The sequence below is a fragment of the Hakea prostrata genome, chromosome 8 (genome assembly GCF_041222555.1).
Source record: "Hakea prostrata isolate BN-2017 chromosome 8, UWA_Hpros_2, whole genome shotgun sequence".
Taxonomy (NCBI): Eukaryota; Viridiplantae; Streptophyta; class Magnoliopsida; order Proteales; family Proteaceae; genus Hakea; species Hakea prostrata.
In genome coordinates, this window is record NC_142607.1 from 33,783,322 (window position 1) to 33,807,155 (window position 23,834).

General features: G+C 38.9%; 1 pseudogene; it reads left to right on the forward strand.

Moving 5' to 3' along the window:
* The first annotated feature begins 1,627 nt into the window (after nt 1-1,627).
* On the forward strand, nt 1,628-22,892 carry LOC149007625 (aspartyl protease family protein At5g10770-like; annotated as a pseudogene).
* Nucleotides 22,893-23,834: the final 942 nt, after the last annotated feature.

Here is a 23,834-nt window from a genome sequence, read left to right on the forward strand (position 1 = left end):
AAATCCTCTTTTCCTAATGAGATCCTTCACTAAACATTGACGAGATTCGTGTCCAATAATCCCACAATAATAACAAAAAAGAGGAATCTTTACAAACTGCAAATCAATCCAATATTTAAACCCATCATCCCCACCAACTCTAAACCCAGGTCAGAATGGTTGATCAATCTTGCATTCAATTCTAATCTTGATGGGTTTCCCCAAATCCTTGAGCTGAGTTGAGATTGTTACTGACTTAACTGTTCCCATCTTGCTTCCAAGCTGAATTGCAATATCCTCATTATACAGGTGCGGAGGAACATTTGCAGCATACATGGTTATTTCAAAAGTATTGAGAGGGTACTTTTCTAGTGGTAATTCAGGAACCCAATCTTGCATCATCAAGAGAAAATTCTTCACAAGCCACGGTACCTGTTTTGTAGCCACAACTTTCTTTTCCTCATTCTGAAGCTTTATAAGAAAAATGTTTTCCTTTAAGCATCGAACTTCAATTTCATGGTGTAGCCTCCAAGCATTTTTCAAAGAACTTGCTACTGCTCCACCTGGAATCCTTTTTGGAGCTACCACTTTCCCAATTACTACTGTGGTCCAGTCGATTGATGAATTAATCCCAGCAGAATCACCTTGGCAGTTTGGACTCAATATTAAATCTGGCATGTACAGATCAGCATCCTCTTGTATTGATGATTCCTCCATTTGGAAGTTCAACGTCCTGCATCAATAAAATACCAAAAGAAAAACAAAACAGAGAAGTGAAGTAGGTAGAAAAGAAATAAATAAGCACCGTTTACTACTATTAACACAAAAAGACAAATGGATATACTAAGATAAGCAAACCTGCAACTATTAGAGGAAAATGGCTGAAATCAGTGCCTTTTAAAGAAAAAGGTAAAAACCCTGAGAAGAAATAAGAGAAAACCATACCGTTTCTATTAAAGAAAAAAGTTAAAACTCTAAGAAGAAATAAGAGAAAACCATACCGTTTCCTACCATTAGCACAAATATACACAATAGATATTCCAGAATAACCGAAACCCTACACCTACTAGAGAAAATGGCAGAAATCAGTTCCTTTGGAGAGAAGTTTTGAAACCCTGAGAAAAAAGAAGTGAAAAAACATACCGATGTCGAAACCCAAAAAAACCCTAACTTCACCAGCGAAACAGGGGTTTTTACCCCCTCACGGGAGGGCTAACACTCACGATCAAGAATCGGAGTAACAGAAATACCCTCAAAGGTAAAAGTTACACTAAAAAGTGATGCTTTCTCTTACCGAAAATGTAAGAATCGCAAAAAACCTTCACTGAAAAAGCAAAACAAGAAGGAAATCGCCAGACCCTTCAGCAAAAGGGAGAGCTCTGAAGGTTAATTAATATGTTAAGGGTTGACCAAATAATGACAATTAAAGGATCACAAGAAGTACAAACATTTATTTTCGGTGATGTTGAAATTATAAAGAATCAAAGCCAAACATGAGGATGGATTGATAATAGAGAACTTTATTTTAATAATGTTTTCTTTTGAAACAACAATATTCAGTTATCTTAAAAAGGACTCACAAAATTATGCCAAGAAATCTTAAAACAAAAAAACATAAAACTATAAAAATGCCAGAAAAAACAGTAAAATGTCCAAAAGGTTCTCAAAATGAAAGTGTCGTTCATTGCAACACAGTAACGAGCTCGTTTCGGATCAACATGACGAATTTTATCTCATTCTGAGTCTAAGACCCTGAGTTACCTCATGTACCAACCCCACATGCATCACTTGGTCAAGATTTTATGTTATTGTAAAGTTTTCTATTTAAAGAAAATAATTTTTTTCCTCTTACGGAAAAAAAGTATGTACAAAATATTTCAGCGAAGATGGCTTTCTTTTTTTAATGGTTTAATATAAATAAACGTTATTAAATGTTTCTTGAGACGAAGTGGATATTAATATTTGTTGAAGAATAAGACAGACCAATGAATAAGACAGTCTTGCTAGGTAGAACGTTTATCACTAAATAAGAAAGATAAAGAAATCCTTCTGACTATAAATAGAAATTGAAGGTCGGGTTATTGCAGAAGCTATAGGGTTGAAGGGAAGTGAAATACTTGTCTTGAGACCTCAAAAACCATCACCTCTACGGCCAGTAACTACTACTCCTTCCATTCCATTCTTCTTGCAACTGTTCTTCCTTTGTTTCTCATCTTTGGTTTTTCTGTAGAGAATGTAGAGGCTTATAGGTTCACAGAGCTGAAGAAGAATTTTGAAGTCCAGACTCATGATGTTTCACTTAGCTCCTTGAAGCCGGCCGATGTGTGCTCTACTCCAGCCAAAGGTGCTTTTTTCGACTTTATGTTTGTGTGGGTGGTGAGACAGTAGCTGTTTTCATCCATTCTTATCTTCAATCCTATTTGATCTAATCTAGTCAAGGCTCTTTTGGATATGATTTCAAAGACTACATCAACCGTGATATCAATATTGGAAGTGGTTTTAATATGATTGATATAATAATTGTTGTGTTGTCAATTGAATTTTTGTTCCCGATTTTGAAGATTAACTCTCATTGACATATTTTAATGGGCGACCTGAATGATCCAATCAGTGAGACCTATGATGGGTCAACCCATTTCCGCCACACAACCCAACGCAACAGATCAACCCATTTACTTGATTAAAATCTCTAAGTATTTACCCTATGTTTCATTACGAGATTTGCGATTTTTGTCTTACGGTTTCGGGTGAGAGTTTCTACGTTATTAATCTCTATTGTATTTTCTTTCTACATAGTGATAGTTCTTCTTTGTTCACGGATGTAGCATATAGTATTGGTGTGTGAACCACGTTAAATCTTTGAATTTCCTCTATTGATTTTTATTTTTGTTGGTGATTTTTTGGTGTTTGCTCAAACAATAATGCATGAGAGAAAGCAAAGCTTCTGATGGTTATCTCCCCTCCCACTCAAAACGATCATTAATGGGGTTTTTTTTTTGGGGGGTTTTTGTAATATTAACACTGGTCATCTTCTTCATCGTTGCTTTCAGGTTCGGAAATCTCAAGCAGTCTATTGCAAGTAGCTGACAAATACGGACCTTGCTCACCATTGAAAGAGAGCAAATCAAAAATCCCTGGTCTTCTCCAGATTCTCATCAATGACAAAGCCCGGGTGATGTCGATCAATTCAAAAGTCTCCAACCAACAATCATATCTAGCAGATTCTGCAGTAAAAAATCCCGCCAACTCTGGCACTTCGCTGGGGACTGACAACTACGTTGTGAGCATTGGATTAGGAACACCTGCCCAAAATTTCACAGTCATATTCGATACAGGTAGTGATCTCACCTGGATTCAATGCCTACCATGCAACTCTCGCAATTGCTATTCGCAAGACGATCCCTACTTCAACTCTTCTGCATCATCCACCTATTCTAGCATCGCGTGTGGCTCCAATGCATGCTCAGAACTGAACGCAGCAGGCTATGCAGTCATCCGGCACCACCAATTGCCTCTACGAAATCTCATATGGTGATGGTTCTTACTCGGAAGGGGACTTTGTCACGGATACACTAACACTGTCTTCCTCTGATTTCTTCCCCAATTTTGGATTCGGGTCGGGACACAACAATGATGGCTCATTTGGTTCCACTGATGGACTCCTAGGCCTTGGCCGCAGTCAAATTTCTACAGTATCACAGGCTGCTCAAAAGTATGGAAATAATTACTGCTCAAAAGTATGGAAATAATTTTTCTTATTGTCTTCCATCTACAAGCAGCTCCACTGGTTTTCTTGCATTCGGTAGCCAAGCCGGTTCTTCCTCTTCTAGTGTTCAATATACTTGATTACTGTGACCGTATAACACCTCATGCCCTAATAACCGTGTGGACCGAACATGCAAGGGTATTCACAAATCAAGAGAAGAAGAAGACATGATTACGGAGTTCGGCATATGCCTACTCTCCAGGATTCTGGTATGAATCCAATTCACTAAGCTTTTGGAAGTTACAGATTAGAAGAAGAAAGAAGAAGTTCACAAATACACCTGGTACAAGCAACCATAGGTCTCCAAAGTACCATCGAGTGATCGCCCTACTCCAGTGATCAAAAGCCATCTATCATCTCCAACAAGAACCAAGGAAGATCAGAGCTACAGATGATCGAAGACGACAGCCATAGAAGAATATCCAGAAAGCTCCAAGAACCGTATAACAGAAAAATCCCCAAATGAGAAAAATGATTTTGCATATGCCCTCTGAACCAACCCAGCCCTCAGATATACATTAGTCTATGAACCATATGTGCACGCCCTCCCGACCGGTACCCTATCTGGCATACCCGAGAGTGTCATCCACAGCCCGAAGATCAGGTATCGAGTGATCAACCTCCCACATAAACAATAACATAATCATGAACAATCATAACAAGAGTGCGGAAGATAAATCCTAGATCCAATAAAGAAAGAATGAATCATAAATGAATCAGAATACTAGATATAATCAGAGTATCAAACAGATAAGTAAAATGAGGCAAAAATCCCACTTTACAACCAGCGGAAAAGTAGCTCTAAAAGAATAAACTAGACAAATTCTAATCCCAGTAACAAGTACATTGGGTAACTAAATTGTTCTCCACTTTATAGACAACATCCTTGTAAGTGTAAATCTCATAAATAGCACAAGGACGCTTCCACTCAATGGTCGGACTAAGCATCGTACGGAGCATAACCACTCGCGGGATCTTCAGAGTAATTGTGGTAACCGCAATCACCTTCCCGGAGATATGCCTCTTCGCCTTGCGCTTCTTCATAGGGACCGTCATAGTACTCAGACTGCAGGATAGTCTAACAACATTGTACAATAAAGGAATGAGTTTCAAAGAAACTCAGTAAGGCGATTAAAATCCATAATAACATAAATGGCAGGATTCCGGAACAAACATAAATGCAATATGATATGAGACAAACAATGAATGAATGAATCTAACTCTATGTATGCTGGTCTCTATTGGCACATGCTTTAAGTCATAGCACCGTACTTCTTTAGGAAAGTCCACTCACATCCTCAACCATTTAAGATATCTTGGATTCTCTCACGGATCATTTCACCGGTCTTGAGCAGCCGATTGGTAATGGGTCCTTCATCCCTCAGACAAACCTTGGCGGGGGTTAAGTCAACACACTCTCTCACAACCATTTGGTATAAGTCTGGCGCATGTCGGGGTAAAACCTAGCCAAATGCAAGTCTTCTACTTAGTTACATTAAGTCGGATCCAGATACTTCCATTCCTCGTCCCCGACGATCCTTTCCGGTATCCTTCACACTAGAGTCGGCGTATCCTATGGCACCGACCAACTCGGACTACGGACTCATCAACACTATTGATCATCCACATATGGTAAACGGAAGCTCTCACGTCCTCTCACGGGTTGGTTACCGGTCTTAAGCGCCCGTGAGCCCAAGTCTAACCATATGCAACCCTACCAATAAATGGCCCCCACAATGTGATTCCTGTCCTCTCACGGGTTGGTTACCGGTCTTGAGCGCCCATGAATCCCCATTGCTACCACGGGTCGTTCGGTCTCAATACCCCTCCGATTAGGGTCGACATAACAGGACATCCTAGCCAAACACTACTAGACAATCCTAGATATGTCATCCAACAGTTTAGGAAGGTGTCCAGAGGGCATCTCCGGAAACATCCCATAATATTCCCGTAGTAGTCCAAGGACGAGTGTCAAAAGGACACCTCTCCTTTCCAAACCATACTTAAGCATACACATGCATCAATTCATATCATCACATATATGGTAACTTCATATATGGAAAGAAATCAATAATTACAATCACTTGTATAACATTGGTAAGTAAATCATACATGAATCAATTTAATATGAATAAGTAATGCTACTGTAATCAAAGTTATGCAACAGTAGTATATCATTGTAAGAATCTAATTTAGGAAACATATTAATGATATTCAAATATAGAAACTAGATTCATGCTATCTATGTAATTAAGGAAATAACCATCCTTACCTTTTATAACTCGAAGGAATCCTAAGAAATCAAGTAAGATCTTGGCAAACTTGAGAAGAAGGTCCTAAAAAAAAAAAAAAAATTAAAAAAAAACCTAATGAAAAAGAAAAAGAAAAGATATCAAAACACGCAAAAGGCCGAATTCTTGTACTCATTGGTTGAGTGGATTGGTCGAGTGGTCCATCGACCAATCAGTCGACCAATGCGACGATAGCCTATAAAATCAGAGTTTTAAGATATGAAATCCGAATTTGGTGGTTCAAAAGGGTACTAATCAAGGGGTAGACTACATCAGTAGTATTCTAACAAATAGGGGACCTCAAAACACCAATCAAATCAAGATATCAAGATCCAAATTAGGAAACAAAAAGTTATCATAATTAACTCAACCATGGATCTTGATGAATTTGAAATAGAAAACAAAGACAAGAACAATAGGAGGATGGATCATTGCTTTCGGTAATGAAAACATGAAAACATACATAGATCTTCATGGAATAAGGCTTAGAAGCATAAATCTAAATAAGGAAATAAAACCTACCATATATGTAACTATCATGCATCATGAAGAACACATAGTATGGTAGAAGAGAACAACTAGAAATCTATAGATTATGGATCATGGAAAGAAAACACGGTAATTAACTACTAACATGATCAACATAGAAGATCCAAAGAGATCAGAATTCAGATTAGAAGTTTAACGGAGATTAGATCATGGTTTGATCATGATTCCTTCAAAAGCTTGCAATGATCATGGTTAAGATCATTGTTCTAGCCTCAAATCCTTAGGATGATCATGAGAACATGTTCGAGAGATGTTTGCAACAGAGAATGCAGCATCTCTTCTACTGTCTCAACTCAAAAAGGAAAGAAAAACAAAGATGGAGGAGAAGAAGAGAGTAGACATACCTTTTGATGCAAAAAGAAGAGTTTCGACGAAGATCCGTCAAGAAAACACCAAGGATGCAAGAGAGATGACTTGCAGAGGTCTTTGGTTCGTTCCGAGGGTTTGGAGGCGCAAATACGAAGTGGACTCGAGATTGGACTTAAATAGAGCAAGAACAACCTAATTGCCAAAGACAGCACTCATTGGTCGAGTGGATTGGTCGTGGCCCGATCGACCAATCGGTCGACCAATCTTGCAACAAGACCAAAACGGTTGAAGGTCCAGATCAAATCCAATCCTAAAGGGTTTTCACACAAGTCAAGTGACTTACCTAATAGGTAGAAACGCCTTCAAACCAAGATAGAGAGCACTCCAAGTCCATCAACTAATTAGATCTTCATCGGGATTCAATTTCCATAAATAGAACCTCATCATCAACTTTCATGGATTCAAAGCCGGACACCAAGTCCTCTCTTGGGATGGCCCAAAGCTGACTTCTTACTTTACTTCGGGTCATCGGACCTACAAATAACAAGGTTTGGTCGTTAGGTGGTTTTACATTCTCCCCCTTAAAGAAATTTCGTCCATTACTCTTCTTCAAAGAGGTAAGGAAACTCCTCCTTCATATCTTCTTCCTTCTCAAGAGCCTTGGTTCTTCCCGAATCTTCACCAAAGGATTTCTTCCTTTATCAGTTTTTCTTCATCATGTCAATCCTAGTCCTTTTCTTTTCTTCTCTTGTTTTTCGAGCATCAAATATAACACTTTCACCAGCTAATGCTTCTCCTCCAACCTTTCCAAAATCTCGTCCTGGCTCTTTCCCTTAACATTGAATCTCATCCCCCTTCATTGGTGAGACCTTAACTTTCTCTCCAACTTGAAATTCCAAACGTCCTTCTCTTATCACATAAGATTTCTTCTTTCACTTATCCTTTCTCTTATCATATCTACCATACACTTGTAGCTTCAATCATCTCAACCTAAGACTTTTCTTTCTTCTCTCGTCTGTCCTACAGTCTCCATCAAGCCTTTGGACCATCCTTTGTGCTTGATCTTGTTATAGGCAAACTCAACCAAAGCTGGTGTTCATCCCATTACCACCCATATCCACCACACAGTCCCATGTCTTCCAATGTCGATTGTCCCTCGTTGTCCATCGTTGATGATGCTTACTCAAGTTCAATTGGGTTCCAAGGCCTTCCAAACTATTCCAAACTTAGGTGAACCTAGGATCCGATCCGAGACATACTCAATGGCACACCATCCAACCACATTATCCACTAAAGCCTCTACTTATCCAGTTGAGTGATCTTCATGGATGAAATGCTTTTGGTCAACCTATCAACATCACCCACTGTCATTGCCTTTACTTTCGCAGCTAGTCACAAAGTCCATGGAGATTCCTCCCACTTCCAACTAGGAATAGGAAGGGGTTGAGTAATCCGGATGGAGGTTTCACTTTCACCTGCAAGTCTCACACTTGGCAACAAAATCATCAACATCCGCCTTTAGACCAATCCACCAAAAATGTTCCTTCAAGTCCTTGTACATCTTGGTGCTTCCGGTGTCTGTAGCCTGTGTCTTCCTTCAATATTTCTTTCTTAACTTCTTCGTTTCCCCACTCTTCCTCTAAACAACAAAGCACCACCATGGATTACCAAGTTCCACTCGTTAAATCTTCTCAACTTTGATCAAAAACTCTTGATCGAACTCTTGAGCAACAATCTTATCTCTAAGACCAGATCTTGCGTCATAAGATAAATCATTCTCGTTTGTCAAAACTCTCAATAGAAGACCACAATGTAAACTCAAAGCATTCAAATCCAAAGTCTTTTTTCTTCCTACTAAGAGCATCCCAACATTGCTTTCCGGTGATCTAATATCACAATCATAATCGAGACTGTTCCAACCATCTCTTTGTCTCATGTTCAACTCCTTTTGGTAAAGAAGTATTTCAAACTCTTATGATCCGTGAAAATGGCAATCTTCTCACCTAGTAATTCTCCAAATCTTCAAAGCAAAGACAACCGTTCTGTCTGTGGTAATTCCGCTCATAATCCTTCAATTGCCAGAAGCATCTCCCTTCCATGTTGCATCGTCACACCCAAACCATCTTTGCTCGTATAACTTCATCCCCGAACTATCGGTATAGTCAAACCCTTTCAATCTATCTTTCAACTCTTGAAATTCTTCTCAAAGGTCACCAAACAAACTTCTCTTCTTTCTGTCAACTTAGTCATAGGAGCCAACCAAAAAGTTCTCAATAAACCTTCGGTGTAACCGCAATCCAAAAAAACTTCTTATTTCCGTTCTCTTCGGTCTCTCCCAATCCCATCTTGGACTTTTCAGGATCCCGAATACCTTCGGCTGAAACTACATGACAAGGATACCACTCTCTTAGCAATCACACTTGCTAAACTTAGCGAACAACTTTTTTCCCAACCTTTGCAAGTGAAACTTGTACTCCATGCTCTTCTTCCTCTTCGAATGATCAAGATGTCATCAATACAATCACAAACTTATCAAGCCATCATGAAATACTCGTTCTGAGGTCCATGAACACCCGGAGCATTGGTCAATCCGAAGGGCATGACTCTAAACTCGTAGTGACCATACCGCGTTGGCTTCTTGAAGATATCACTGACTTCACTTTCAATTGGTGATATCCGACCTTAAGTCAATTTTGAGAACACAACTCCCCTTCAACGTCAAGAGATCATCGATTCGCGCGATATCTATTCTTGATAGTCAACTTATTCAACTCACGGTAGTCTGCCGCCATACTACCGTCTTTCTTCTTACAACAAGACCGAGCTCCCCAAGGTGACACACTAGGCTGCCAAACCTCTATCAATGCTCATTCAACTGATTTTGCAACTCTTTCAACTCGTGGGCCATCCTATCGACTTTAGATACCTGCGCACCCGAGATCAATAGAATTCACATCTCCGTCCGAGGCACTCGATAGATCATCAAGACATCAACAAAGTCGAGACAACTCGACTCGTCACTCTTTTCTCCACTATACCCTTGCCTTGATGAAGCATCATCCACTAGGGCATAGACTTGCATCAGTCAGACACACCTTCTTACAAACCCTTCTCTTTTCACCACAAAATTCAAAGACGGACTTCCACAAATATGGACTGAATCTTCTTTGAGGAACAAGGAACACCTTTGTGTTCAACCATCGATTCCCAAAATAACATCAAGTCCTTCATGTCAAGAATCACAAAATTGCTTCAAGTTCTTCTCACCAATCAACACGGGACATTTAGATAACCCCTTATCTGTTTCACCTGTGTACTATCAATAAACAACTAGACAACTTCCGTTGGTTTCTTCTTGATGAATGCGGATGCATGAACGAATGAGTGCACCCGTATCAAATAAGACAATCAATGCACTAACAATGTCCTTATCACATCATGCTTGGATCTCTCCTGAAATCTAAACTCTAAGGAGGGACTCTTCCCCTGCTTCCCCCCCCCCTACCCTTCTTCGAGCACTTCTGGTCCCTCTCCTCACAAACTTCACTTCACTTCACTCCCCTCTTCTTTCCCCATCTTCTCCCTCTGAAAACCCGTGTTCGACCTACACTCTTAGCACGAAAGGTAGGAGTGGGGTAGGGTGTAGGTCTCACAAAACGACGGTCATTCGATCCACCAAACCAAATTCCTTGACTGCCAAGGCTTTTGCACACGAGCACTTTCCTTCTCTGTTTCTTCCAACTTCTTCGAGTTCTCACCACTTGAGCATAGCTCACTATAGGCTGACTTGAGGTAAGCTTTAATGGCGGGGCTCCTTTGAAGAACTTCTTTGCTTTGGCGAGGTCTTCCTTCAAAGAATCTGGAGCAAAGAAATGAAGCTCCTCGAACTTCTGTTGGTACTCCAACACGGACGAGTTCCTTGAGTCAGAATCATAAACTCGGCTTCCTTCGCATCCTTCACCGCCTCAAAGTAGTTCATACAAAAAGCCTCTTTGAATAACTCCCAAGTTACAACTCCTCATGCAAACCTTCCAAAAGCGGACGAGTGGAGATCCACCATGCATCGGCTTCTTGTTGCAACTCGCTCCAAACAAAATCTTCGAGCTTCCGAGCATTGCGATTGGAAAGCCTTCTCCAACTCACGAAGCACTTGTTAGGAAACAAGGGTCCTTAGTAACTCCAGTAAAGTGGGTACTTGCATCTTGGAAACTCTCCATCAGCAGTATGAGGATTCCCTAAACCTCCGCATTCTCCATGAGGATTCACATTAGCACATCTCATTATCGAGTCATGAAACCCACCAACATCTGTTCCCCTTCTCTCATCATATGCCCATAATATTGGCAATATCTCTGAAACTTCCAACATTCGGGCACCAGGATCTCATGAGTACCCTGATCAACATTTGGTATCTCACCACCTCCATGAGGTACTTCACCACCTCCTGAGGTATTTCACCACCTCCATGACCGGATTCACCACCCCACTTCTCGAGTAACCATTCCAACGAGAACATCAAAATACCGAATTTGAAGATTCAACATAAACCACAAGTCCAAATGATTTGAAAACTTAAATCATGCTCAAATATATCCATATAGTCATCAAACAATATTCCATAAGGCAAAAATCACATTTTCCAAAAATTCAACAGCAAATGAGGTCACTGTGACCATTGGTCGAGTGATTGGTCGAGTGACCCGTCGACCAATGAGTCGACCAATGCGACGAATCCGAAAATTCGCATTATAAGCCTCATTTTCACATTCCAACCTCATTCTAACTTCTTCCAAAGGTGAGAGAGCTCTAGGGAAAATCTCCAAGAGTTCCCACAAGTGTTCTTGAGGTGATTTAGTCTTCAACAACAACACCACAACACACCATCTTCACAAACAAGGTAAATCTCTCATTCTTTCTTCCATTTTCATCTTCTCATGTTGCATTTCAATAAAACCATGCTTTACTTGTATCCAATGCTAGAAATCATGCTTAGGAATGCTTAGAAACATATTCCTAGGTTTTAAACACAATGCCATGCATAGACAACAAGTTTTAACACATTGGTGCTCATCTCCAAAGTTTTATACCGAAATCGATATCTTTAGAAAAATTTCGTTTCTCTCAAACGCTTAAATTTTACGAGATCAAATCACATCTCAAGATGACATTGTAGATAGGTCCATACAATTTGATTTAACCAATTTCAACTTTTCAAAAATCCAATTTTGACTATTGAAAATCCCAAATTTTTTTTATTTTTCTTTAATCCAAGTTTTCTCATTTTCATCAAAACAACTTCATAGCTGAAATTCCAAGTATTCACTGCTAGTATTTCAATCAATTTCCCAAATTTAAATTTTCGAAAAATTCGAAAATACCTTCTCAATCTTAAAATGACTAATTTTTCTCTTGTCTCTTTCACGGATACACTATGGGAGGGGTAGAGGTCTTATTTGCTCTTAGGGCAGTCTTCCGAGCTATTAGAGACCACATGTTTGACATCTCTTGGCCTACTTCCTCTTCAACATCGAGATACTCTACTTCACTTACCACTAGCCTTTGGTTCTTCACACCGTGGACTCATCTCTTCACTTTCTTGAGCTGTAGTTTTCTTCCAACCTTACTTACAACTAGCCGACATCCACTTAACTTGTCTTCTTCACTCAGTTCCTTCTCTACACTGAGATCTTGCTTCTTACTATCCACATTGTTGATACTCGAATCGACACCATCGATGCGTCATTTCTACGCTATGGGATAGCCGTCGATCTTCAACTATACGGATACGTTCACGTATATGTATGTGGCCAACATCATCCGGACATCACCATCTATATACCTTAGTCATCTAATCTCATGGCTTCGAGATCGATCTCTCTACATCATTACTCATCGACTTAGTTTCCCTAGCATCAACCTTGCATGAGGCTTCACTTTGATCTTCGGGCATTTGGTGGTTTCGGGATACACCGTGGACACTAGATCACGGGATACCCTATTGGGACTCGACCATTCGCGGATGAGACTACATCGATCGAAGAATCTCCTGGTCCGGGGTGGGATGATGATATCAGGATGAGGATCGGGATCGAGGATGGAGGAGGATATCGGTCCGATAGTGATGATGGAGATGATCATATCGCGGCTACCTCATCACAATTTCCTTCATCACACTTAGTGGTGGCCCTTCAATGCGTTCAGACTTATCTTGGTGCACATGAGATCGATGACTTCCATGCTAGAGAGATGGAGGTCAGCATGTCAGAGGATGGTCACGCATAGGATAGAGCATCGTACCCCTACGGGTTCGAGCATCAAATCGACAGATCACCTAGATGCTTCCTTAGTTTCCATTTATGCATTTGATTAATCTTTAAAATTTTGAAATTATGAAGTTCATTTTTTTCTCTTTAATTATTGTATGTTATGCAACTTTTTTTCCTGCATTAGTGACATTTGTTCAAGTATAATTATTGTATGTTATTCATGTTGTTATGCCTCAAGGTCAAGTTTCTAATTCATGTTCTATTATTCACTTCTAAGAGTAGAAGAGTCATTTCAATCATGACTATGTTTTTTTCTTTTGTGGTTAGGATCTCCTCGAACCTCTCATCTTCTGGTACCCTATCCATACAGTGTGATCCACACCAAGATCGTATCAGTGATCAACCTCCCAATAAACAATAACATAATCATGAACAATCATAACAAGAGTGGAAGATAAATCCTAGATCCAATAAAGAAAGATGAATCATAAATGAATCAAATACTAGATATAATCGAGTATCAAACAGATAAGTAAATAGGCAAAAATCCCACTTTACAAAGCGGAAAGTAGCCTAAAAGAATAAACTAGACAAATCTAATCCCAATAACAAGTACATTGGGTAACTAAATTGTTCTCCACTTTATAGACAACATCCTTTAGTGTAAATCTCATAAATAGCACAGGCTTCCACTCAATGGTGGACTAAGCATCTACGAATAAAGATCTTAGTAATTTGTAAGAATCACCTTTGGAATATGCCTCTTCTCTCTTCATAGGGACCGTCATAGTACTCGGTACTCAGATAGTCTAACAACATTGTACAATAAGAATGGTTTCAAAGAAACTTGTTAAAATCCATAATAACATAATCATTCGAACAACTAGATTGTATGAGACAACAATGAATATGAATCTAACTCTATGTATTGGTCTCTATGCCTTTAAGTCATACACCTACTTCTTTAGGAAAGTCCACTCACATCCTCAACATTTAAGATATCTTGGATTCTCTCACGGATCATTTCACGGTCTTGAACCTTGGTCCTTCATCCTACAAACTTAGTCAACACACCTCTCACAACCATTTGGTATATCCCTGTAAACCTAGAAATGAAGTCTTCTACTTAGTTACATCAGTCAATCCAGTACTTCCATTCCTGTCCGCGTCCTTTGTATCCTTCACACTAGAGTCTATCCTTACCAACTACTACGACTCATCAACCTATTGATCATCCACATTGTAAAGCTCTCACGCTCTTTCTCTTTGAGCCCAAGTCTAACCATATGCAACCTACCAATAATCCCATGTTCTTCTCTCACCGGGTTGGTTACCGGTCTTGAGCGCCCATGAATCCCCATTGCTACCACGGGTCGTTCGGTCTCAATACCCCTCCGATTAGGGTCGACATAACAGGACATCCTAGCCAAACACTACTAGACAATCCTAGATATGTCATCCAACGGTTTAGGAAGGTGTCCGAGGGCATCTCCGAAACATCCCATAATATTCCCGTAGTAGTCCAAGGACGAAGTGTCAAAAGGACACCTCTCCTTTCCAAACCATACTTAAGCATACACATGCATCAATTCATATCATCACATATATGGTAACTTCATATATGGAAAGAAATCGAGTAATTACAATCACTTGTATAACATTGGTAAGTAAATCATACATGAATCAATTTAATATGAATAAGTAATGCTACTGTAATCAAAGTTATGCAACGATAGTATATCATTGTAAGAATCTAATTTAGGAAACATATTAATGATATTCAAATATAGAAACTAGATTCATGCTATCTATGTAATTAAGGAAATAACCATCCTTACCTTTTATAACTCGCAAAGGAATCCTAAGAAATCAAGTAAGATCTTGGCAAACTTGAGAAGAAGGTCCTAAACAAGTATATACAACATATTAGAAAAGATCCCTAACAGAAAAGATATCAAAACATCCGAAGCGGACCAAATCTGGAGTTGCTTGTACTCATTGGTCGAGTGGATTGGTCGAGTGGTCCAGTCGACCAATCGATCGACCAATGCGACGATAGCCTATAAAATCGAGTTTTAAGATATGAAATCCGAATTTGGTGGTTCAAAAGGGTACTAATCAAGGGGTAGACTACATCGGTAGTATTCTAACAAATAGGGGACCTCAAAACACCAATCAAATCAAGATATCAAGATCCAAATTAGGAAACAAAAAGTTACCATAATTAACTCAACCATGGATCTTGATGAATTTGAAATAGAAAACAAAGACAAGAACAATAGGAGGATGGATCATTGCTTTCGGTAATGAAAACATGAAAACATACATAGATCTTCATGGAATAAGGCTTAGAAGCATAAATCTAAATAAGGAAATAAAACCTACCATATATGTAACTATCATGCATCATGAAGAACACATAGTATGGTAGAAGAGAACAACTAGAAATCTATAGATTATGGATCATGGAAAGAAAACACACAGTAATTAACTACTAACATGATCAACATAGAAGATCCAAAGAGATCGAATTCAGATTAGAAGTTTAACGAGAGATTAGATCATGGTTTGATCATGATTCCTTCAAAAGCTTGCAATGATCATGGTTAAGATCATTGTTCTAGCCTCAAATCCTTAGGATGATCATGAGAACATGTTCGGAGATGTTTGCAACGAGAGAATGCAGCATCTCTTCTACTGTCTCAACTCAAAAAGGAAAGAAAAACAAAGATGGAGGAGAAGAAGAGAGAGTAGACATACCTTTCGATGCAAAAAGAAGAGTTTCGACGAAGATCCGTCAAGAAAACACCAAGGATGCAAGAGAGATGACTTGCAGAGGTCTTTGGTTCGTTCCAGAGGGTTTGGAGGCAGCAAATACGAAGTGGACTCGAGATTGGACTTAAATAGAGCAAGAACAACCTAATTGCCAAAGACAGCACTCATTGGTCGAGTGGATTGGTCGATGGCCCGGTCGACCAATCAGTCGACCAATGCTGGCAACAAGACCAAAACAGGGAATTGAAGGTCCAGATCAAATCCAATCCTAAAGGGGTTTTGCACACAAGTCAAGTGACTTACCTAATAGGTAGAAACGCCTTCAAACCAAGATAGAGAGCACTCCAAGTCCATCAACTAATTAGATCTTCATCAGGATTCAATTTCCATAAATAGAACCTCATCATCAACTTTCATGGATTCAAAGCCAGACACCAAGTCCTCTACTGGGATGGCCCAAAGCTGACTTCTTACTTTACTTCGGGTCATCGGACCTACAAATAACAAGGTTTCCGGGTCAAGGTTAGGGCTGGGTTTTACATTATGAACCCAACCGGTTCGGTTCATGACTAAAATAGATACAAGTACCAGATTACCCCCAACAATCTCCCCCTTAATATGTACAACCAAAATGACTATAGTGAGCTGGATGCAACCGTTATCATCCAAGTGTACCTGCACACACAAGACAAAAGAAACCACAGTACAAAGCAAAATAAAATATGCAAAAATACCTAGACACGCACTAACCATGCAACACTAATGATTCCAAGCAGATACACCATGCAACAAACTGCACCAGGTAGAGAAACCCTAACCATAACTCACAATTCACAACTCACTCATATAACTATGAAGAGAAAACATGCATACACCAGGCATATATCTCAAAAACTGAGATAAACAGAATAAGAGTTATAAAAATTTGGGCAGCATCTCCCCTAAAACTGCAACAAATGCAAAACCTGATAAACAATCAAATAACAACAAGACACACACCACAATCCAAAAAACAAGTAATATACAACTCAAAACTACAGAACATATGTACTAAAAGACAACATCACCAATTCCCAACAAATCAAGACAATGTAGAAATTTAGAAAGAGGCAATGACTTAGTACCACAGTCTGTAGGATTATGCTCAGTACTTACCTTTTCAACTAAAAGTGAACCATCAGTTATCTTATCCCTGAGAAAGAAGTATTTAATATCTATATGTTTGGTTCTGTCATGATAAACAGGATTCTTACATAAAAAGATAGCACTCTGGTTATCAATAAAGACAACAGGTTTAATCTTCAAAATACCAAGTTCACACAACAAACCATTCAACCATATACTCTCTTTAACACATTCAGATGCAGCAACAAGCTCAGCCTCTGTAGTGGACAAAGCAACTATAGGCTGTTGTTGCACCTTCCAACTGATGCAATTACCAGATAACAGAAAGAAATAAGAAGATAATGATTTCCTGTTATCTACATTACTGGCATAATCTGAGTTAGTATATCCTTCAAGAATAAGATCACCAGGTGTGGACTTGAACACTAAACCTTTATGAACAGTACCTCTCAAATACCTTAAGAGCCACTTGAGAGCAAGCCAATGCTCCTTACTAGGATTAGACATAAACCTACTCAATACACTAACAGCATGAGCAATATCAGGTCTAGTACATATCATAAGATACATAAGAGAACCTAAAAGACTAGAATAAGGGATCTTTGACATTTCATTCTTTTCAAAGTTATTCTTAGGACAATGATCATTGGAAAGTTTAAAATGTGCAGCTAAAGGAACATTTACATGTTTACAATTAAGCATGTTAAACTTCTCAAGCACCTTCAATAAATATAACCTCTGACCAATGAACATAGTATCCTCCCCCTTACCCCGATAGATCTCAATTCCTAGGATTTTCTTGTCTGTCCCAAGTTCTTTCATCTCAAATTCAGATTTCAGTTTGTCCTTAACATCTTGAATTAGATTAGAATCAACACAAGCAATCAATATATCGTCAACATAAAGTATTAGATACAACACAATAGAATCTGAAATGAGAAAATATAGGCAATTGTCATAAACACTTTTCTTAAACCCTACACTCAACACAAATGAGTCAAAACGTTTGTTCCATTGCCTAGGAGCCTGTTTAAGTCCATAGAGAGGTTTCTTCAACAAGCAAGCTTGTGATTCCTCTCCAGCTACCGAGATGCCTAAAGGTAGTTGCATATATATCCTTTCTTCTAAATTGCCATGAAGAAAGGCAGTTTTCACGTCCAATTGCTCTATAGTCATTTTGTTCTGAGCAATAAGGGACAACAACAACCTTATAGTCTTATACTTGGCAACTGGAGAGAGAATTTCATCATAATCCACCCCTTCTCTTTGAACAAAACCTTTTGCAACAAGTCTGGCCTTATATCTTTTGGAATTATCAACTCCATCATCCTTGATTTTAAATATCCACTTACAAGGTAATAAACCTTTGATCCTTGGGCTTCTGAACTAGTTCCCAAACCTGGTTCTTATTTAATGAATCTAACTCATCATTAATGGCTTGAACCCATAAATCTTTATCTTTGGAACCCAAAGCTTCTTCATAGGAACTAGGTTCATCTAACCCAATATCAGAGACAGAAATATCAGTCTCATGTACAAAGTTGGCTAAAAACCTTCTAGGTGGCCTAACCACTCTCCTAACTCTATCCCTTGCCAGTTGGTAACTACTCAGATCAGGAACTTCTTCCACCTCTCCAGTGGAAATCTCAGGAGAGGGCAATTGGCCCACTCTCAATCTCAGACACTACAACCTCAGACTCTTTATTACCAGAGCTAGGTTGAGGGGAAGTCAAGGGTTCTTCAGGTATACTAGAATCAAGAGTCTGAGCAGGGCTTAAGAAAACATCAGCCTGCCTAAATCAAATTGAGTGAAGTCTGTCATTCTTTGATCAAGTGGATTCAAATTGGTATTGTCAATGGAAAGACAAGGGAACACGCTCTCCCTAAAGAGAACATCCCTACTAACAAAGGTCTTAACACCAGGCAAAGTCCTATCCCATAGCTTATAGCCTTTCACCCCCTCAGGATACCCTAGAAAGATGCTCTTTTTACTCCTGGGTTCTAATTTACCAATGCTCTGGTGAGCAAAGGATTGACACCCAAATACCCTAAGGTAACCAAGACTGGGGGGGTTTCCCCCACCACATTTCCTCAGGGGTTTTAAACCCTAAGGTAATAGAGGGACTCCTATTGATTAGGTGAACAGCTGTTGTAACAGCTTCACCCCAGAAACCCTTGGGCACCCCTGAACTGATGAGCATACATCTAGTCTTGTTTAAAATTGTCCTATTCATTCTTTCAGCAATGCCATTTTGCTGAGGGGTATATTTAACAGTCCTATGCCTTTGAATTCCTTTGTCATTACAAAATCCATTAAACATTTCATTAACAAATTCTAATCCATTGTCAGTTCTTAATGTTTTAACTTTCTTTTCACTCAAGTTTTCTACCAAAGCAACCCAATACTTGAACTTTTCAAAAGTTTCATCCTTGGTCTTCAATAAGAAGATCCACACTTTCCTAGAGTAGTCATCAACAAGGGATAAGAAATAAGAGTTTCTACCATAAGACAAGACTGAAGGAGGTCCCCACAAATCAGCATGTACATATTCTAATATATCCTTAGATAAGTGAGACCCAGCTCCAAAGCTTAACCAGTGCTGCTTACCTAGGACACATGACTCACAAAACTCTAAGTTATCAATAACATCCTTGCCAAACAGGCCTTGTTTATTTAGAGCTTGCATCCCTTTATTGCTTATGTGTCCTAGCCTAGCATGCCACACACTTGTGATATTTGACTCACTTGTTAAACAACAAATATTGGAGATATCATTCAGGAATGTACTACAATCACACACATACAAACCAGACTGAGAAATACCCTTTAAATATACATGAGAATCCTTAGATACAGAAAGACTACCCCTAGAGATACAAGTTTCAAAACCAGACTTGTCAAGGCTACTAATTGAAATCAAGTTCCTCTTTAAGTCAGGTATGTATCTAACATCATGTAACATGAACACAGATTTATTGTGATTAATTAATTTAACAGAACCAATACCAACTACATCACATAAATCATCATTTCCCATCATAACTTTGGCATTCTTTAACTCAGACAAATGTGTGAACCAGTGCATGTGTGGACACATGTGATATGTACAACCTGAATCTAGAATCCATCCTTCTTGCCTACTAACCTCAGAGATGGTAAGCACTTCACTGATGTCTTCATAGACATTGGCTTGACCATTCCTGGGTCCAGGCATATCAGAATGAGAAGTCTCCAATTCCTTCATTTTCTTTTTATATGCAAAGCAGTTTTTCTTAAAATGTCCTACTTTCTTGCAAAAGAAGCATCTCTTGAGGTTTGTATCAGACTTGTTGTTCCCATTATTATTCTTATTGTTATTCTCATGACTTTCAATTACCTTTCCCTCCCCTTTGGGTCTCCCCTGTTTGTAAGAACCCTTGCCCTTAACAAACAGGTTTTCCCCACTGTCCTTAGTCTTACCAAAAGCCAATAGTTCAGACTCCCTATTCTTTAAGGCATCAATCAGTTGTTCTAGGGAAATATTTTGACAGGCATACTTGATTGAGTTCTTAACAACAAGATAATCATTATGAAGTGAATTCAATAGGATAATAGACAAGTCTTGATTTTCCAATTTAGTCTTCTCCCCTGTATTGGCTAAGCCTTGAATCAACTTCTTAAATATATCTAGGTTCTTGTCAAGGCTGATTGTAGGGTCCATCTTAAACCCATACAACCTCTCCTTCAAATAAATTTTGTTACCTAGATTCTTTTTCTGATAGATCTATTCAAGCTTATTCCAAACTTTAATAGGAGTATTGTCATCATCATCAAGACACCTGATAACCCCATCAGTGATATTACAGAGCATGCAACCAATTGCATTCTCCATCACTTCAGTCCTCAGGACTGGGTCAATGCTTTCAAAGAAAGCAACTGGGTCATCAATTGATTTTAGGAGCTTTTGCTGAGCCATTAAGGCTCAAACCTTTCTCTTCCAAATCCCAAAATCCCCTGTGCCATCAAACTTCTCAATATCTACCCTGGAACCCCCCATAGGAGTGTCCAAACTTAGGTAACTAGGATCCCCCCTAGACCTACTGCTCTAATCGAGCCTGTGGTAACCACACTGACCACACTGGGAGGAGTATCCTCCCCTGGTAGACTGAAACCCTTGCCTGGCTCCACTTTGAAGCCGGTACCAAACACTAATCAGTATACAAGAATACTATTCACAATACTAATAAACAATTCTAAAAAATAAAAGATTATTCTAACAAAGAGTTAAATAATCAATATTAATTAATCACAAAACCATAAGCTCAATTTATACAATTTCAGCAGCCTTATTAACACATCTTAACACAACAGATCAATACAGATCAAGTATTATATCAATATTAACAAGGGAAAAATAGAACAGCAGTTAATATAATCAGAGAAAAAAGAGTTAATGTGATCAATTAACAACTAAGCATATCAGAATCTCCTACTTATACTCAATTGTCACCCAACAGATTACAAACACATTAACAGAGTATACCAGAATATATGAAACTCATTAACAGAGGGTTTTATAGAACCGAATCATAATCATAGCATATTCATAACATATGAAATCAAATAATTTCATAAGGTTAACATTTATGACAGAATTGTATTGAGACTATAAGAACCAAATGGTTAATTCATATATCAGAGGTATAGGCAGCGAAAGAAATTTAATGAAAACTGAAATTGTAACCTGAGACAACCTTAAACCGTATAAGCAAACCTTCAATTTAGGGTTTAGATGATTAACAATACCTAAATGAAGCAGGGAACATGAATGAGATGGCTCTGATGCCAATCTGTGACCGTATAACACCTCATGCCCTAATAACCGTGTGGACCAAACATGCAAGGGTATTCACAAATCAAGAGAAGAAGAAGACATGATTACGGAGTTCGGCATATGCCTACTCTCCGGGATTTTGGTATGAATCCAATTCACTAAGCTTTTGGAAGTTACAGATTAGAAGAAGAAAGAAGAAGTTCACGAATACACCTGGTACAAGCAACCATAGGTCTCCAAAGTACCATCGAGTGATCGCCCTACTTTAGTGATCAAAAGCCCTCTATCATCTCCAACAAGAACCAAGGAAGATCAGAGCTACAGATGATCGAAGACGACAGCCATGGAAGAATATCCAGAAAGCTCCAAGAACCGTAGAACAGAGAAATCCCCAAATGAGAAAAACGATTTTGCATATGCCCTCTGAACCAACCTAGCCCTCAGATATACATTAGTCTATGAACCATATGAACCCAACCGGTTCGGTTCATGACTAAAACAGATACAAGTACCAGATTACCCCCAACAATTACTAACAAGTTCGAACTACCCACATTTCTATTTCCTAAATATGACTGGTATAAGTGTTGGAGGACAGAAGCTATCCATTTCACAATCAGTTTTTACAACTTTAGGAACTATAATAGATTCTGGAACTTTCATTACTCGGTTGGCACCAAAGGCATATTCAGCTCTTCGTTTAGCATTTCGTAAAGCAATGTCGAAGTATCATCTGGCGCCACCATATTCACTACTTGATACATGTTACAACTTGTCGGGATACAGTTCAGTAACATTATCAACCATAGTGTTGCATTTTAGCCAAGGTACTGATTTGAATGTTGATAGTTCTGGGATGCTGGTTCAAGCAAGTTCGACTCAATATTGCTTGGCTTTCATTGGAAATATTGTTTCTACTGATTTGGGAATCCTTGGAAATATGCAGCAACACACATTTGAGGTGGTTTATGATGTGGCAGGAAGAAAGCTTGGAATCGGCTCTGGTGCTTGTAGTTAGTAAGTAAACTTCCTTTGTGATGTGCCAATGGTGGATTAGTAGAGTGGTTAAAAGCCTAACTTCCCACGGGGAGGTACTGGGTTTGCACCCATCCGGCGGCACCTATATTAGTAATATTCCCCCACCCTATATATAAACTCTTCGGATTCAAAAAAAAATAAAAATAAATAAATAATAGGAAGAGAAAGAAAGCGAGTGACTAGAAGCAGAAATAGAAAGAGAAATCAAGCTACGATTTGTTTGTATCCTAAATAAATGTAACAAAATTCATATGTGGATGTAGAGAGGGGAAAGCTTTACTTAATATCAGCATTTATTGTAGAGTTCTACCATTCATGGTTCTCATGCATTTCCAAGGATTTCAACCTCCATATATCCAACCTCTCTTTTCCCTTTCTTCAAGCTTCCAAAACCCCTAAAGATAAAGATGAATGCCTTGGGACAACCCCTAGGGGCATTTAGGTCTTTTCAGGTCAATTTGTGAGGAGAATCTTTACGTTAGTAACTATACGGTTGATACCTATCAACCGTCTTATATCAGCGACCTTCTATATGATAGCAGCATCAGGATTTGACCTCTTTTCACTATTTGGCCATAACTTCATTGATACTGATTTAATTGACTAGATTCATTTTGTATTGTTTTCTAGACTTAAAGGGCTTCATTTTATGTGAAGAACACTTGGTCAAATTTCCCTATAACCGCCACTAATACTGATTGGAAATCGGCTATTATACTATCGGCAAGTTGTTTGGGCGTCTAATATCAATAGGTCTTTGGATCCAAACCCTACATCAACCCCAACAGTTAGTATTTTTGTGTAGGATTATTACATTACGTCTACCTAAGGGTGTAAATGGATAACCGAAATCCGCTTCAGAATTCGCATCCGCATTCGTTTAGGGGTATCCGAATCCGTCCGATTACTAATAGGATGCGGA